The sequence below is a fragment of the Chroicocephalus ridibundus genome, chromosome 4, assembly GCF_963924245.1.
Source record: "Chroicocephalus ridibundus chromosome 4, bChrRid1.1, whole genome shotgun sequence".
Classification (NCBI taxonomy): Eukaryota; Metazoa; Chordata; class Aves; order Charadriiformes; family Laridae; genus Chroicocephalus; species Chroicocephalus ridibundus.
Genome location: NC_086287.1, coordinates 89,477,868 through 89,495,991, shown reverse-complemented (window position 1 = coordinate 89,495,991; position 18,124 = coordinate 89,477,868). Strand labels below are relative to the sequence as shown.

Sequence of the window (18,124 nt, the reverse complement as noted above, 5' to 3'; positions counted from 1 at the left end):
TCATTGTTGCTCTGACATCTTTTTGTTCCCAACTCATCCCCTCTGGCTTCAAGGTAGCATCTTTGTAGCTCTCTGAAGTTCACTAGAGATGTCCGTGCTTCTGATAAAATAACAGTGTTTAACACTAAATGATATATCTGTGTCATTTGGAAAGTGTATCCTCTGGTAGGGTTCATTTCAGTACAATCACTACTTCCAGTGTTACAACTTCTGCCTTGCTTTGTGTGTCAGACTTGTCTGGTCTGACACAATTCTCCAGTTTTAATTATTTTATGAGTTCTGGCATAATCTAGCACAGTGCTGAAGTATCTCCCTTTTACTTCATTTCTGTAGAGACATGGAGCAATTCTCTCTCCGGCAATAAGGCTCAGCCCGGTCAGTCAAGTTCCAGGGAGCTCCTGAAAACACAAGTCTGTCTATGCCTCGGCTGCAGCACCCAAAAAGTGAGTAAAAACATGAGCTTCCTTTGCGACACACAAAAGAAGTGCTACGTTTTGGTATAGACACGGAGTGGAGCATCTGCCCTGCAGCATCAGTGTCATAGGGCTGGAGACGGGAAGGGGAGAGGGAAAGGAAGGATACGGCTGTACTTCATACACCTCCGTGGAGACTTTCCACGAGCACTAAACTTTGATGCAGCATGCTCCCAATCTTGCTACTGCATTCTACTTCAACCCTAGTGTCTCAAAGGAACCTGAAACCAGCACCTTGACTGGTTAGGGTCTCCCTGCACAGAAGATCTGTGTAGAGAAGAGGGAGAAGCTGAGAACACCTATTAGGACAGCAGGTTTGAGGCTTTCTTTTGGTTGAAGCAGAGACCAGACTTTCTCCTCGACAGCCCATGTTACAGGAAAACATCCCTCCTTCTGCCTCAGGTAGACAGACACATGCCTGTTCAGACCTCGTTTCTTTCTCTAATACGTCTGTGTGTGGGAGTTACATACATATATATACCTATATACCATAACCACCCACCTCTCTTCCTATTGTAATGTTTTCTAAACATTTGTGATTATACAGCATCTTGTAAAGAATTAAGAAGTTCATAATTATTTATAAAGTTAATACTTATAATGAAATGGTTGCACTTTGATGTCTGTATATGTTTTCTAAGCTAGGATGACCTATATTGTAGAGGTATTATGTATACTAGGTGATGCAGGGATTGGCTTGGGAATTACCCATGTTTAATGAACACTAAAATTAGAATTTGACTGAAATCCACATAAATGGCTCGACAGCAAGTTCGACTGCCCCTGGGGAGCTGTGGGCAGCTCAAATTTACCCACAGGCATTTTTGAAAATGTTTTTTTTGAATCAGCATAGTGTGCTTTTTGGAGCAGAGAGTGCAGCCTGCGCTTTAAACTCCCTTCTCTTCACCTTGTCCCCCATTTTGGTGTTGAAAAGCTCTCCGCAGAGAATAGAGCATGAAGTATGTCACAGGTATAATATATGTTACACTCATGCTTTTTTGCAGTACTTGTCATGAGAAGTCTTCTGCTTTCCCTACTTGGTGGCCTCTTGCTGTTTTGAATTTCCAAATATTTGGTCTCTTCTCTAGGTATGTGTGCTTTGGATAGTGCGGAACCTGCTCTAGCTGTTTTATATCTTGCTGTCCACCACCCTGCAACACTAAAAGCATGCAAGCACAGTGAAGCCGAGCTTTCAGAGATGAGGGCTTCTTTTGTTTTCATGTTAGAGGCTTGTTCTCTAACTCTGGGGAAAGATAAATCTACCTGCTGTGCCTTTCTTTACCATAGGAAAGGTATCTTAATTATCCTTTAGGAGGCCTGTTTATGTGGTGACTGTTAGTTCCCAGCCACTGAAGGGAAAAAGATTCCGCAAAGAACAATATTAAGTACTTCCCACTTTGCACAGGCCTGGGAAAAAAAGGCAAGTCTTCCTTGCCTTGCGTCAGCCCAAAACTGGAGTCAAGAAATACCTTATTTCTATTTGGGAAGGATGAGCCAGGAGCAGGCAGTCCTTTGCTCGTTTTGCTTTGTCCCAGCAGCTAACTGGTGACACCGAGCTGTGCCGTGGCCATGACTTTGGGGTGTCGGGGTTGTGAGTGACGAGGCAACGGACCCCTTGGCAACTGCTGCAGAGCCAAGCAAGAGAGGTTAGAGCTCGTGGCCTGTTTAATTCACAGTCTGGTTGTGCAAGTGGAAAAATATTGCAATTATAATTGTCTCCCACAGTCAGTGTGAGAATTCTTCGTAAGATTCAAGGAGAAAATTGCTAACTTAAGAAACCAGCATTCTTCCAGAGAAAACCTTCAGGAAAATGAATATCCCAAACCACAAGGGGAATACATCATTTCATTGGTGGGTTCTTCTGTAGGGCTTTGGTTTGTCCTAAGAGGCATATATCTCCTTTTAGGATGTACCTTTAAGGAAGCTCTAGGTAAAATGGAAAATTATAACACTGTTTTTGAGCTGTTTTACTGGGGTTTGTGACATGACATGGCTGTAAGGAAGTTAGTCCACCAGTGCCTTGCTAATTGGCATACTCCCAATTCGTGTTTTTGCAGCTTTATGCTCCTAAGTCTGAACTGTAGCCCAGCCTTTTAAAACTTAAGTCTACGTTGTTGCTTTTCCTTTTTTTTTTTTTCCCCCCATTCTTTTTTTTTCTTTCTTTTGTTTTCCCCCCAATTTTGTCTTGCCTCGTAGCTGCAGGATGTTGCCTTGGCTGGAAACAGACAAGCCTTTTTATTTCTCTTGACTGCTTCTGCAAAGCTTGATGGGGAATTTACATAATCAATGAGGTAACCCTGTCACCCCAAACATGGAGTCTTTAAAGAGAATAGTTTTATGCAAATTAGATATTGATGGTGTAATGATTAATTGGCCCCAAGCCTTTGTTAATATGCAATTGTTGTAGTGTAACATGCATTTGTAATTATTTTGGTTTGGTTGTTCAAACAAGTGGTGGGCACTTAATTGCTTGCAGCAATTGAAGAGACAGGATATCAGAGAGAAAAGCAAAGGTCTGGTTAACGTGTTATCTGATATAATGTTGGATTTCCTTTGTGTATATTGTGTTACAATGGTCAGATTCTTAGGCGATAAAAATCGGTGCAACTCTCTTGAAGGATATAGAACTGTTTGGACTTCTAGAAGCTGAGGATGGGATTTGAAATGTTCCCGAAGTCAGATTTCAGTGCTGGGTTTGGTGTTGGCCGTGTGGGAGTTAGGATGGTGAGCTGTGGTGTTTGTTGTCGTTGGTTATCATTATTAAAAAGAAGCCACTTTGGTTCCAATGGTTGCAATGAGTTAAAAGTATGCATTAGTGAGAAGCTGCTTGGAAGACTGTTTCAAGCGAACAACTAAATGTCGGAGCTACTTTACATTCTCCAAGGTGCTTACCTGCTCTGTGCGGCTTTCCAGCTAGTTTGATGTCTATTTTCCATTCCTTTTGACTCTAGATCTGCATTTAGCAGACAGGGAAAAGAGCCTGTGTACTTGGAGGTGAAGAATCCTACATCTCCGTAAATGTACTTAAGCTATTGACTGTGTCCATTTTCTATAGTGTATGAATTTACTACATTTTCGCTTAGAGAGCACTTTAAAGTTGTGAAGTTTGTCTCCTAGGACAAAGATAATTTGGAGGGGATAGTAGAGGGATCCACCTAGGAATAGTGGACAAAAAGGAAGCAGCTGAGTATTATTAAGGTCTTCTAAAAATTAACTCTGTTAATAATTATATGTATGTAAATATGAACTCTGAATATAATAGTGTAATTATACTATATAATTATTATGCCTAAGTAGCAATAGAGGATGAGGATAGAAGCTAAAATAAGGAATAGAGAAAAGAATGGGAGTGAATGGAGAACAACAGATCCTGTTTGGCAGATAGATAGCAAGATTTTATTTGACTCGGCAGCAGAAAACAGAATTACTTAGAAAATATATGGGTTTTTTGTCCTTTATTCCAGCAAATGAGACTGGAAGTGAGAGGACCGTGTATGTACCACGGGTGGGACTTGGCTTAGCAGCAATATGCTGTTAGGAGGCTGAAGGTGCAACTTTTTGGGTTCCTCGTTCGTGCTTTGGTTTATTGTTTCCCTGAAGCCCTGTCCCAAATTCCTATCATATGTAGCTTATTCTTGGTCACTCAAGTGGTACAAAAGCTAAGGAGAACCTGCAGCCCATTTACGTCTCATTTAATAGGGCATATTGCCATATGTATGCCTTGTCCTGAAATCGGTGCTGGAGTGTTGAACAAAATCTGGTCTTAAAATAAGTTTTCTGCATGGTCAAAATGAATACATACAATTTTCCCCAAATGATCGTTACAGAGTTGCTGATGAGATCTAGATTTTTTTAGTTAGTGGTATTATTACTAGGAGAAGGAAATGTAGAACTTTACTTTCAATTCCTTATGAATTCTCTTACATTACTGTTGTTTAAACCTATTTATGATAGCAGCGATTAATTATGCAAATGCACTCTTTTTTGGTTAATGTTCTTTGACCTAACGGTCAAGTATAAAATGTGTCCTGTCTTCTTTTGTACGCTATCTGCTCTGCTTCCCAAATACGAAAATATAATTTAATCTCAGAAGGGATTCGTAGGTGTTTTTTTTAATGTAAACCTAATAGACAAGACAACAAGCGAATGCTCATATCATCTATATGGAGTTCAGGCAGATGGCTCCGATCTTTTCATTCACTGAGAGAGGTTGGTGGCAAATGGTTTTAATTTGAAATTGAAAGTGCTAAAGACTGATGAAGCTCAGTCGTTAACCTGTGCAGCAACATCCTCTTTACCACCCATTTGAATCTCAGGGAAGTAGGCGGTTGTTTGGATATGTTTGAATTCCTCTTGAATTCATCGTTGATCATCATGAACATCATGGGCTGTCAGCTAAATTCTCAGCCAGCGGGCGGCTGGTGCAGTAAATCCTTTGTAATCTTTTTCGATACCAGCTGGTGACAAGAAACAAAGAAGCTTCCCCTTACCTAAGAGTGAATAATAATATCATCTAGTAGTTGAGAGGCAGCTCAACTAACAACCAGAGAAAGTGTGCAGCGTTGGCCAGCATCACAAAAGGACTTAATGACTGTTAAAAAAAAAAAGAAATTAAAACCTGACCCAGGGCTAAGAAGAATCCCAGCATCTCCCAGCTCAGCTATCGCATTAGAAAGTGAAGAAGCGAGAAGATGAATCATTTTAGAAATGTGGGAAAAAACCCCTATCTGATGTGAGTTGGGTCGGAGGGCAAGGATGTCCCGGAAGAAATAAAGTCACAAATAGGCATACATGCGATTACATTCACCAGTTTAAACGAGACCTGGTAATAAAAAATGTACATCTTAATAACTTAAAAAACAAATGCCTCTTCAGCAAAAAAATGTTTCCTATCTTTATGTGCAAAGGTGAAAGCAGGAGATCCAGCAGCAGAATAGCTAATTCCAAACATCTGAATCAGCAAGCATCTCGGGAGATGCCTAAATACTGAGTGAAGTGAACAAATGCTAAGGGAGGTTTCCATGCCCAAACCAGAGCTTCAGGTAGCATTTTGTTGCATTATGTCTCCCCTGTGCCGCTTGGTGCAAAGAGGCTGCAGCCGGCTCATCCCTCAGCTCCACGCAAGGAATCTCCTCGTCTCGGGAGATATCCCTGTGCGTGAAATTGTGCTGGGGAGCAGACACAGCTGCTGGTCACGGCTCCGGTTGTTTCCGAGGCTAAGGCCTATTAAGAACACCAAGTTTTAATGCAGCGTTTTTAGACGAAATGCAATGTATATTCATAAAGCGCATCCTAGAAAGAATATAACGAACACGTCTATCTCAGGCCATAATCTGTAAAGAATCCACAGCCCTATCTTAGGGATACCACTGTACCTCTGAAAACACGTTATTGTAGTGAGTGAAGTCTCTCAGTTTACACTGGCCCAGAAAACCTAATCCACACTCTTTATTCTCTCTAAGATTGCACATATATTTAAAGTATAATATATAATTTTAAACTGTGTATTATTTATCCCTAAGAATGTTTGTAGGATAAATAAAAAATTTGCATGATAAAGCAGACGAGCAATTCAGAGATGTTCTGGTCTCCTGGGTAAATTTGAATTTAAGCAGGTATTGTTATGCATTTGCAGAAAAGTACATTGAGAGAACTTTCTCTAAGTATTATACCAATACCCCAGAACAGTTCTAAAAATTTAAGCTTCATAAACTGCTTAACTTGTGTTTTCTTAATACTCTTGTAGTTTAAAGAAGCTGAAGTGTTTTATTATTACTATTCTTTAAAATCATGTTCTCTTCAACTTCACCAAACTTCAAGCAGATGCTTATGAGGAAGTTACAGAATAAACCCCAAAAGAAGTGTTTCTCAGTGGAAACGTGGACGCAATATTTACTATGGTGATAAGGTACACGCAACTCCAGTGCCACATTTATAATCAAAATGACAGCACCTCACCTACCTGGGTCATAAGACACGAGGATGTCAGCTCTGTCATCAATCTTTGGTTATATTTCATCAGAACAAGACTATTGTCTGTGCTTAAGGTAGTCTAGGGGACTACAATAATTATTAAACCAAACCCTCATATATTGCTTTCTGCTAAAAGGGTAGTGACAGCTTTTCATGTAAAATCAATCTCAAGATTAAACAAAAAAATCATTATAATAAAAGAAGATAATTTAAATAACTGATTATGTGAAGGTGGTACAGAAAAATGATCCTCACCGTTCGCGCTCTTAAGTAGCTCTATAGGAAATATGAGCAGTGTGTGGTCAAATTGTTTAAAATGCCAGACTGTCGTCTCCCTGAGGCAGGCTGGGGGTGTCTTTGGTTTTGTCGCTGTAGCTAGTAAAAACCTTAGATAGCCTGGAGAGCTAACGAAGATGAGATTATTGTGAAGCTAATTGTGGAAAAGACCCACAATGGTAATGAAAGGGACAGAACTGGGAGTAGGAAGTAAATTCCAACTGCAATTTGGTTTTTTTTTCCTTTATTTTCAAAATCACAAAACTAAAGTTGCCAGTTGCATAGTTGCCGTTGACACATCCCGCTGACCAGTAAGTCCTGCAGCATGGAGCCGGGAATAGCGTGGCTGCTGAGCACTTTGTGGCTGCCCTAAGGACCGAGATCCCGCTGTCAGTGTGGAGGATTGCAGAGCGGGGGCAGCAGGTGACCTCTGAAATGCTGGGACCCGCGTGTGCTGCCTGGGGCTGCAGCCAACGGTTGGAGCCCTTTGAGTTCGTTATGTTTGCCCTGGTAGGTAGAAATCCAGAATAACTGATTTCATCCGTGTTCCAAGGAGCAGTGGGAGGAACAACAGTTCAGGTGATGTGGCAGTATCAGCACATGTAGAGGGGATTATTTAGCTTTTTCAATCAAAGACGTTCTCCTCAGGGCTGCCTTTCAGGAACATAACAGTGTGAAAAACGTGTGTTCTGTGCTAAGATTTGCCATATCCTCATGTGTTCTCATACAAAAGAGAAACCCGGGACCCTGTAAGAAAGTCACCTACTGGGACAAATCCAAAGCTGACATCTATGGCATTGCACCATTATATGTTGGTAGGACCGTCTAAGGGACTCTAAATCAATGGAGGTTAAAGCAGCAATAAACAGAGACCTATTTTGACGTAAACTTCCACACTCTTCTTAGCTGCTTTTTGCAATTCCTCCCTACCAGTTTCCCACTGCGTAACACAGGGAGTTTGAGAGTCCTCCTGGCTTAAGCTGTCTCTGAAGCTGGTAATTTCCCCAGCTAAACACCTCCCCTCCTGGGGCAGCCCTGGGAACTGGTGTCAGCCCACGTCCTTCGCCACCCCCAAAGGGCTCCAGGAGTATTTGCGTTGGCAGGAAGCTTTTGGGACAGGAGTACCCACTCGTTAAACTGCAATGCAGGCTCTGCTGGTAATACCGAAGGTGTTCACATCAGCGTAGAGTCTGTCTGTAATAATTTGCTCTTGCTGGGGAGAAAAAAATGTAACTGGATCCATTATGGTGAACACAGAGTAGGAGGCTAAGCATTTAGTTTCTGATGGATGGCTGGGTAGATGTGATGAATGTTAGAATGGTTGCGGCAATAATGATTGTATGTTGTCCAAGAGGTTGCATTAATTTAATTAGGTTTGTACTGGAGTCAGTGATGACCTGCCTCTACACAATGTCTTAAGCAGCCAACACGCACTGGAGGTGTACGCGGGGGGGGGTGTGTGTGCGCGTGTGTGTCTTTTTTTACTTCATAGACAATAAATTCTAGATCAAAGCAAAAACAAGCAATGCTATGTGTAATTTTTTAACAGAAACTCTATAAATATTCAGTGCTGCTGTTTGGCAACATTAAGAAATCACTGAAAAATGCAGTCATTGCTAAATGTGTTCATTGGAGAGGTTTGCTGTTACAAATGTGAATCTTCAAAGGCCGTGAAACTTAACAATAGCTTTTCAGTATTAGACAGAGAGTTAATTATAACATCTATCACACAAGCAAGGTAACTAAAACAAATCCAGATACCTCTTTAGTTTTCGGCTTGTTGAGTGAATGCTGTCAGAAGGAATTTGCCTCGATGCATGTGCTTGGTGGCGTTATCCGAGGGTCTGTCAGGGAGAGCGCTTTAACGCCGTTCTGAGGCCTGAGCGAGCGCCCTGGGATTGGCAGGGACAGTGACAGAGGTGACTCCGGCAGGTCCTGACAGTTTGAATGCGGAATTATATAGTGCAGTGACAAAGCGTTCAGTTTATTTAGACCAGGGAACGCGATGTGCGGGAGACAAAGGAGAATGCAAGGAAAAGGTTAAGTTACCGAAATTTTAATTGAGCTCTGAGTGACTGTTTTTGAATAATTGGTTGTGTCAAAACGTAATGATTGCCGGCTTGGGAAGCTGCAGCCTTTCACCTTTAGGTCAGTGGCTCAAATCTGGACTGTACTGGTTGTAATGACTGAAGTTCAATACCGGCTAATGTGAAATGAATTGCTGATCTCTGCCCAGCTTCTCTGGATAAGCATCTGCATCACCAACAGCGTGTGCTGGGGCTCTCGGCAAAGGCGGCATCAAGAAGTAATCTCCTCCTTTTTATGTAAGTTCCCCACTGTGAATTGGTTGTCTGGTATATGAGACCTTGCGTTTTTGCTACAGTAGCTTTATTAATGCGGTGGAAAGATGAGAACTTTGCTTTTCAATGTTTCCTGCCTGGCGACTTTTGTGTGCGTTCGGTGAAACCTTAGCAATCCTTCAGTAACTGTAAGGAGCCCTTCACAGCACTAACAGGACTACTGGCAACCCGGGCACCAGTATTAATCACCGAGGATTGTTCTCTAGGGTCTGGGCACAGTCATTCCACTCCATATTTAAGAATATTTTTGAGTTTTCATCTTCCAGAGACAGGGAAATAAAAATAATAGCCATTGCACAGACAGTATTAACCCCCACTGTTGCTCCCCTAGCTGTGTCATGAGCCATTTTTTCTGCCGCTGGAGCCAGCGTGAGGTCCGTCGCTGGAAGTCTCCTGGAATACAGTGAATATTTCTGAATACACCTGTCTCTGTATATGCCTGGCCCTGAGCTGCTCCTGCCGAAAACATGCCATTCTGCAGGCAATGGGAGCTTGGGAAAGGGATTTGTTGTGATGCCTCAGTAGATCAAAGCAATCCAGCAGTCACTGGGTTTTACCATCTGAAGTGCATGTTCCTGGGAACAAGCAGCAGATGAAAAGTTTATTTGTGCATCCCAGAATAAATTGTAGAAAGGTACCTCTAGGCTGCCTGAGTATTTTCTGTGAATACAAGCTGGCCTTCTAATGGTGCTAAAATGACTATATTTTGTTGGCACCTTTGAAAACTTCCAAATCTTCCAGACAGGCAGCCCAGATGAGAAAGACTCATAAACTTTTAAGTTGATGACAATTGTTTCCGAAGAAACCAGCGCAGCTTTAACAGCTTAAAGCCGTTCCTGACTTGTATATCTGGGGAGAAATACCCTTCCTGCTGTAGTTTTGTCATTGATTGCAAAAGTGAAAGAGGTTTCTCCACTGACTCAGCAGGCCTGGAGAGGACTTTGAATCAGTATCAGTTTCATGAGTTCCTGGAATCTCTTTTCTTATTGCCCGAGTTACTTGGTGGTGAGTCATTTTATACTCTTCAGTGAGAATCGAGGAGGGTGTAAAAATGCACATTCTCCTATTTCCTATTCCACTGTGTTACCCAAACAGCTGGATCTTCACGCAGATTCTCGTGGGAATGGCGAAGGTTATGAACCAAGCTGTTCGACCGGTTTGTGGGCCCTCTCCAGACACATTCCAGCTGAGAGCGTTGGCATTTGAATGAGAGAAGGTCTTGACATCTTAATTCTGGACTAGCAGGTATCACTCCCCATGCAAATATAATTTCTTAGAGCGTGAGCAAGTAACATATGTCCAGCCCCCGCACTGCAGAAGCCCAAGGGAATGGGCAACTGAAGTCCAAAAGCCAAACACATTTCCTGATTAATTGGGCCCTTGAGGCTTTTGGGTGACATTAAAGAATCTGCCAGTCATTTTTCCCCCCTTCTCACCTCTTCTTTTAGATAGTAAGTAATAAAATAACATAAAATCTGCTTTCAGGACCTCATTACAATGAGGCACTTCGTTCCAGATGCTTTGTACCTTCTGTGAGACCTCCTCCTGTAAGGGGCGGGGTGCGTATCTTGACCGCCTACTTCAGCTGCAGGAAGGATAGAAGCTCAGCTGCTCTTCTTCCAGCCAGTGGTACTGGCTTGTGCGGTGCCCACCATATTCTGAAACTGGTGGAATGAGGAGATAGCTTTGGGGATAAAAGGTTGGAATTAGAAAGGGAGCTATTTTCTAAAGACAGAAAATACCCGCAGATTTAAGAGGTTAGCGGAGTGTTAAAAAAGTGCAATTCTGACTCTCTTTTGCTCGCTTCAGGGGGAATAACCTCGAGCTATAAGTGCCTTGACACTCAGAGGTCAGGGAGAGCACCAGAGCAGACATTTTCTCTCCTCTGTATCTACAGTGCACAGCATGCATGCAAGGCAGAGCGCTGAGCGTCTTCCACCTCAGGTCAGCGTGTTTGTATTGGTGAGAAAGAAATGGCCCCCTCTCCAGGAATGCAAATAGCACCAGGTTTTTGCCTTTTTCACACACAATAGATCATTTTCCTTGTGTGGTCTGGCCCAAGAGTGGTGACTGTCTAAGCAACAATTCAAGGTTTTTTAAAGAGTTCTATATTTTTGTTTATTTTTAACTAGTAGGGGTGTCATGACTGTATACCAGCATCATGTGTGATGAATCTTGTGTGTCCGTCCCGTCCCCCCCCCACACACACACTGTGTCTGAGAAGTCCTGCTGTGTCATCCTGGTCCTAGAGGAAATTCTTCCTCTTTTATAACTTCCCTAGAGAAATTGCTTGTGTGGGTTCAGCTTACGGTTAGGATTCAGCCCCTGCTGGCTCGGCCTTTCCTCACCCATGGTGAGGTGGAAAATCCTAGCACTGTATCAGCAAGGACCATGTTTTTTTCTGTTGTCTTTGCCATGGGATGCAGCATGTTTTTATACGATGTGTGTAAGGGAGAGTTCCCCGATGAGGGATAGCACCGACATGCACCAATGAAGTGACAACCTCTTGGTATCCTTGTAAAATCCCACCCAGTTAAAGGGAACCGGAGAGGAGATATATGGCTATTAAAGTAAAACATAACTGCCTGTCAGGGAAAAGTAGTGACAACATGCACCGAAAGCTCCGCCATCTAATGCCTGTCAGGGTAGTTTTTAACATCGTTCATATTCCTCAACGAACGTGCTTGAATTGGCAGAGACAAGGATGGAGTTGACACGGGCAGATTCTGTCAGCTGAAATCCAGAGGTGAACTGCGTGCATCCGAAACCCGGTCCTGACAGCTGCATCCAGGCGCGGGCATGGTTAGGAAGCGGGGAGCCACGGGAGGGCAGGGGAGGTACCAGCCTGAGCTTCGCCTTCTCCCAAAGAGGCAATGTCCGCTTTGAGTGGAAAAAGAAAGGGGGCAGGGAGAGAGAAGGAACAACAAAAAACATCGCCTATTATGTTCCATGTCAATGTTGCTGTCATTAGGTAGTCGGAAAGATTTCAAACGGATAAACTCCCCTTTGGGATGGCAGACCGCCTTGGCAGCCAATTTTAGGCCTTGATTTGATTGATAAACTCTTTGTGACAAGGAAGGATAAAAGAGGCCCCTAGTTTGGTACATATAAATAGGAAATTAGCTGGCAAAGTTGTCAAAGATAATTAACTCTCTGATTCTGTGTGTCTATTCAGGTTGACATACTGAAATTATTTAGAAATGCACATGTCAACGCTCTGACAGAATTTGGTGCTGATCAGATAAACAGTTTTTGAGATGCCTGATTGTAAAATGATGTAAGAGCTTAGCTGGTGGTTTTATCATTATGCATTCTCTTAGCAGCAGCAGGTATCAAACGGCACCACCATCCTTTAATGTGCTTGATGCAGAGAGCGGCAGACAAAGTTAAGTGCGCTACTTCACAGCACTCAGCTCGCTTGTTTTGTTCCTCGCCCCTAGGTTAAAAAAAATACTAATAATGTGCTAAATTCCTGGGTGTTCATCTGCTCCTCATCCTTTCCCCAGGCACAATTGGAAGTAAAAAAGATAAGGGTCTATGAGAGAGGAGGTCTGAAAGCCATGGCGTTTTGTTACTTCTTCAGAAGAGATAAACTACTCACTGCTATAATCCCAAACTCAAAGATTGGCAAGGTTAGCAAAGTGCAACAGGAAAAATCAGTGACTCTGAAAATGTCTTTATAGTGGCTCCTGTTAAAGCAATGACAGAGAACAACACATATATTTAGCATTGCAAACTCAGCGTCTTACCCACTGTCCCTTGTTTACATCTTGTCTGGAGTGGTCGGTGTAGCACTACGGTTGCAGTACGTGTCTGCAATACTTCTGAATGGGATTTGATTTCCAAGTCCCATCAATGTCCTTGGAAAAGTTAAACTCAATGTGTGTGCATGTGTTGTGCAGCAGATGTGAAGGCACCATAGTCTTTCAGAGTAACTTGACTTTGATTCCTTCTTGGAGATTTCCTCCATCTGAAAGTGTTTTTCAGCTTCCAAAAACAGCTGCTCCTTGGCAGTGTGAGGGTATGGGCACCGTAACATCTGTCTTGAACACGGTATCGATGGAACAGCGCTGGCCTTAGCTTTCCTCAAAGCACTAGGAGCTTTGTGTAGGTTGTAGGCGGTAATGATGGTGCCAGAAAGTACCATCACCCCAGTTCTGTGAGTGAGTGCTGTGGCAGCATCTACTCAACTCACCATGCTGCTCTCAGCAAATGGGGATTTTTGAGCCTGCAGAGTCTGAACTCCGTCTGGACGCTGACTGTCAAGTCTTGCAGCTTTCTGTCACATCTTGAAAGCTGGCAATCAGTCCGGGTTTTTACCCTGGCATCTAACTCCTAGATAGACAGCTTTGCTTGAGTGCTCCCCTCTCAAGAGTCTTGTCCAAGTTGTGACTGCTTGATTTGGGAAGGGGAATGGGGAAGGAAGTGGAAAGAAAATTAACAGAGAGTTGGTATGACATGCTATTGTATTTACCTGGGGGCGATAAAGGGGGCAATGCTACAAACCACTAAAAAAATAACAAGCGTCTTACATGCAGAGTCTCTGCCTTGCTTTGTCTGAAGTGCAAAAAGCTGCCCCCATAACCCGCTTAAGCCACTGCTGCTCTCTGAGGCACTGACCGCTCTCTGCCTCCTGCCCTTTTTGTGCTTTTCCAACCATGGCTTTCCAGGGAATGTGAGCATGTGTCACGTCTCTGCCACATGGAGAGCAAGAGCTGGCACATTCAGATCAGGACTCTTGTGCCTCTCTGCCAAACCGGCCTTAATATACACAAGCCCTGGCTTTGATCGTGCTGTTGATGGGGAGCTCCAGGATCTTCCAAAGACCTGCCCCAAAAACATACCATGTACATAACCTCTCACAGGATTCACAAAGGGTAGGCACAGGTTCTCTGCAACTCAGTGCTGATGGATGCGCTTCTGTCCTCCATGTCAAAATGATAATGGCACATGCATTATTCTTCCTGAGAGCCCTGCAGTTCCTTTTTATCATATTTTGCACTCATTTGTACAATGAACAATCTCCTGCCTCCCATCACTTACTTACACACCAAGAAGCTTTTTGTCTGTTTATAAATAGGGTCTCACTTGACATAACACAATTCATGATATTATTTCCTCATCCATAAGCATTTCTGTAGTGCTCATTTCTGCATTTACATTCTGCAACTGTCTTGTACAAGTAGGCACCCCAAGGGGCCAGGAATTGGGCTTTAGCAGTAAGATCTTATTTTTCCCTTTTTTGCTATTCACCTTAACAGGAGAGTTCAAGAATGATGAAGGTCTGTGGTGGTTAATAAGGGAATGGATGCAGGTACCTATTCTAAGTGCAGGGACAGGCAAGTGCTTTATAAAAAGATCTTCTAAACACTGATGTCTTTGCTTTATTATGTTCATCATGTCTAATTCATACCTCCCAGCACACAGCAGTGGGGGTCTGTTCATAAAGAAACTGATATTCTCATGTATAATGCAGCATTATCTAACCTTCCATATAGATCACTGTTTTAGGATGAGTTATCTTAGAGCTGCACGCCCCTGTGTTGTGTGGTATCTATCTTACAATAGGTTTGTAACTTATCACAATTGAAACCAAAGGAATAAACTGGAAGGAAATGCACTTTTCTTTTGAGTGGTTCTTGTTAGAGCTTGGTTGAAATGTAGCATCTTACAGAGACTCCATTTACACACAATTTGATGATGAAGGCTCTGCTGCAGGCAACCTGGAAACATGAAATAGGGCTTTAATCATAACACTTCCACTTTTCTCCATTGGGAGCTGGAGGTGTGCAGTGCCTTGGAATAGCAACCTGCTTTTATTTTGGTGCCCGATACAGATATATGTGCCTGGGCTTAGATACAGAACCATAGAATAGTTTGGATTGGAAGGGACCTTTAAAGGTCCAACCCCCCTGCAATGAGCAGGGGCATCTTCAACTAAATCAAGTTGCTCAGACTCCGTCCAACCTGAGCTTGAATGTTTCCAGGGATGGGACATCTCCCACTTCTCTGGACAACCTGTCCCAGTGTCTCACCCCCCTCATTGTAAAAAATTTCTTCCTTCTATCTGGTCTGAATCTACCCTCTTCTAGTTTAAAGCTGTTACCCTTGTCCTGTTGTAACAGGCCAACAGGCCCTGCTAAAAAGTTTGTCCCCATCTTTCTTATAAGCCCCCTTTAAGTACTGAAAGGCCACAGTAAGATGTCCCCGGAGCTTTCTCTTCTCCAGGCTGAACAACCCCAACTCTCTCAGCCTGTTTTCATAGCAGAGGTGCTCCAGCCTCTGATCATCTTCATGGCCTCCTCTCAACCCGCTCCAACACGTCCACATCCGAAGGTCCCTTCCAACCCCATGATTTGGTGATCCTGTGAGTATTTCCCATACAATTGGAAATGCAGCTCATGGTATGGAGTTGTCTTTTCTACAAAAGACAAACATTCTTCTAAGGAGAAGTGCATAGGTTATTATGTCCTGGAGCAGAAGTAACTTCCTCATAACTTGTTGGCAGATGCTTGACACATCTGCTTGCTTTAGACTTCCACTGAAAAGGCATTTCTGTTCCTGCATCACATGTGTCAAATTCGGCTTCTGGGGAAATGTACAGATGTTCACACACAGAGAAGAAAAAAACATGCCACAGGAGTATGTCATGGTCGTTGATACATCATACAATGTATTAATGAGGAAAATATGTTTCCTTTAATTAAAACGTTTTGCTTGCCTAGGCTTAAGATATGTTTTGATTTCAACAGGCTTGTATATATGTGTGGTTAAATAAACACGTTGGGGGGGTGTGTGTGCACAGTGATGCTCACATGCTGCTCTTTCCATCCAGCTGTAAGAATTAGCCCAGTGTTGATGGTGAGGTTGTTGCGGGGATTTTTTTTAGGAAACTGCATGCCAATACTTCTGTTGCCTTTCATCTGCTACTTCTTTGCGTGGTTTTGCTCAGGAAAGTAGTTAGAATACTTACGGAAAAGTCTGAGGCTACGTGTGCCGCGAGGGCTGGGAAGCAGCGGGGAAATAAACAGGGTGAGAAAGAGGTCTCTCGCTCTTCTTCAATTCATTGCTCTTGTGGAACTTAAAAACCAGTAGCTATTCCATTTGATTTCCATGTGTTGGCCACATGATCACGGGGTCTGTACATATCCTTTTTCCATTTCCCTATATTTGATTTCCAGGCAGAATTCCACATATTTCAAAGGTGCAGTACGTTTTACTTTTACTGGAATTGGGAGCTTGAATCTTCTCTAACAAGAGTATCTTATTTATTTTTTTTTTAACCCAGTTCCAGACCTGACAAACTTCCTACCTGTTTTCCTCCTCTTCTGTAATGACAATATTTCTTTTTCTATCAAATAGGGCAAAATGTGTGGTCTTGAATGATGTGAACGGGCAGTCTCTGATCGTTCTGCGTCTGCAGTCACATTGTCATTTGGGGGCTTTGTAGTCTCCTGCTCTGCATGTGGGGCCCAAAGAGTTCAAGCTGTGAATAATTCAGTCGTCTTCCAGTAGCACTGAGATGCCAGTTACCTAGAAAACTCAGGGTAACCTTGTGATTTCTGACTTTAATCTCCACTGTGCCAGAAGCCCTATACAATTCTAGGGAAGCTAGTGTCCAGTTCCAGGCTCCAAGGTCAGGATCCAAGCCCGAAACCGCTCTTTGACGTGACCTGCAGCCATCGGCAAGAGCACAGCTCACCGTCTGAGATATTCTAGCTAAATCCTGTTTCCCCAATAAGATGAATATTGAGGCATTTCAGGTATCACGCTCTGGTAACTTGGCATATGCGTTTCTCTAAATGACTTGTGTTACACAGAGGGAACAAAAATCTCAGAGTTCAGGGCCCACATCTGTTCTGCAGCTGCAACAAACATCGAATTTATCATCGGCTTTTGTGATGCAGGGTAAACTACGAAAAATCTTGTCTTCCTAGTTAATTAATGAAAGGTCTTGGGAATATCTCAGCTTAAGAAAAGGAATGCAGGAGTGGAAAAAGGAAACTACTATGGAAATTTTTTTTACGGTAGAAGGAAAAAATGAGCCTTAGTAGCAAAGGAAGAATAGAAAATAGATTTTCCAAACTTCTTTTAGAAAACAGAATTACAAAATCAATGGATAAAAGGCAATTTGCTGGATCTACTGATGATTTGGATTTTAGTAATGTGTTTGATGTGGTTTCTCATGACATTCCTGCTTGCAAAACAAGTTTACACATTGGTTTGGGTACAAACATTGTGTCACAAAGGCTGCAAACTGTCTGAAGGATAATTATTAACAGCAGTGTATCGTGTTTTGGGGAGGTGTTTACCAGAGGTTGGCACCAAGATGGGATTGATGTTGATTCTTAGCTACTGGTCATGATCTGAAAGAAGGCCGCGCTAATAAAACCTTTAGATGACAGTCACTTGGGAGATGGAGTGGACAGTGAAGCTGCCCAGATATGTCCACATAAACCTGTAGAGGATGGGCCCATGAACGGAAAACAGCACAACGCCATGCAACGCGGAAAACAAGAAGCTAATACATGAGGAAAACCTCATTCTGAGGGAGAAACCTAGAAGAACATTTTGCTGACAGAGACCTAAGGTGATAGATAACAGAAAATGAAATATGTACTTGTGGTGCAATGACATAGCAACAAGAAAGTCCCAAATGGGATGGAGAATAGAGGCAGGAATTTTTGACCAGAATTATAACCCCTCTCAGGACAGTATGCTCTGTTTTGGGCACTTCAAGATTAGACTGGGTGGAAATTCAGAGAAAATCAGCAAGTTCACGTGTACATGTGTGGATGTGTTTATTTGCACCCAAGTGACAGTGGCTCAGTCTCTGAGAACTGCGGGCGAGTATACGAGTGGGTAGAGACTGCGTCTAGGAATGTGAAAGGCATAAACACTGTGGCATTAGAAAAAAACGATACAGGGTTTTATTAAGGGGTTGCTAAGAAGAATACAACTGAAGCTATCAACTGGAAAATTGAAGCGGGGATATTAATGAAAACATCCTGAATGAATGAGGTCATTTAAGCTGGAACATTT

At 42.8% G+C, this 18,124-nt stretch overlaps 1 long non-coding RNA gene across 1 annotated transcript in view; it reads left to right on the top strand.

The window, feature by feature from the left end:
- The first annotated feature begins 325 nt into the window (after positions 1-325).
- Positions 326-18,124, top strand: part of LOC134515561 (uncharacterized) — a 60,128-nt gene continuing 42,329 nt past the window's right edge. Inside the window, exon 1 of the long non-coding RNA XR_010071054.1 lies at positions 326-443. This is a non-coding gene — a long non-coding RNA (uncharacterized LOC134515561). The remainder of the gene's footprint in view (positions 444-18,124) is intronic.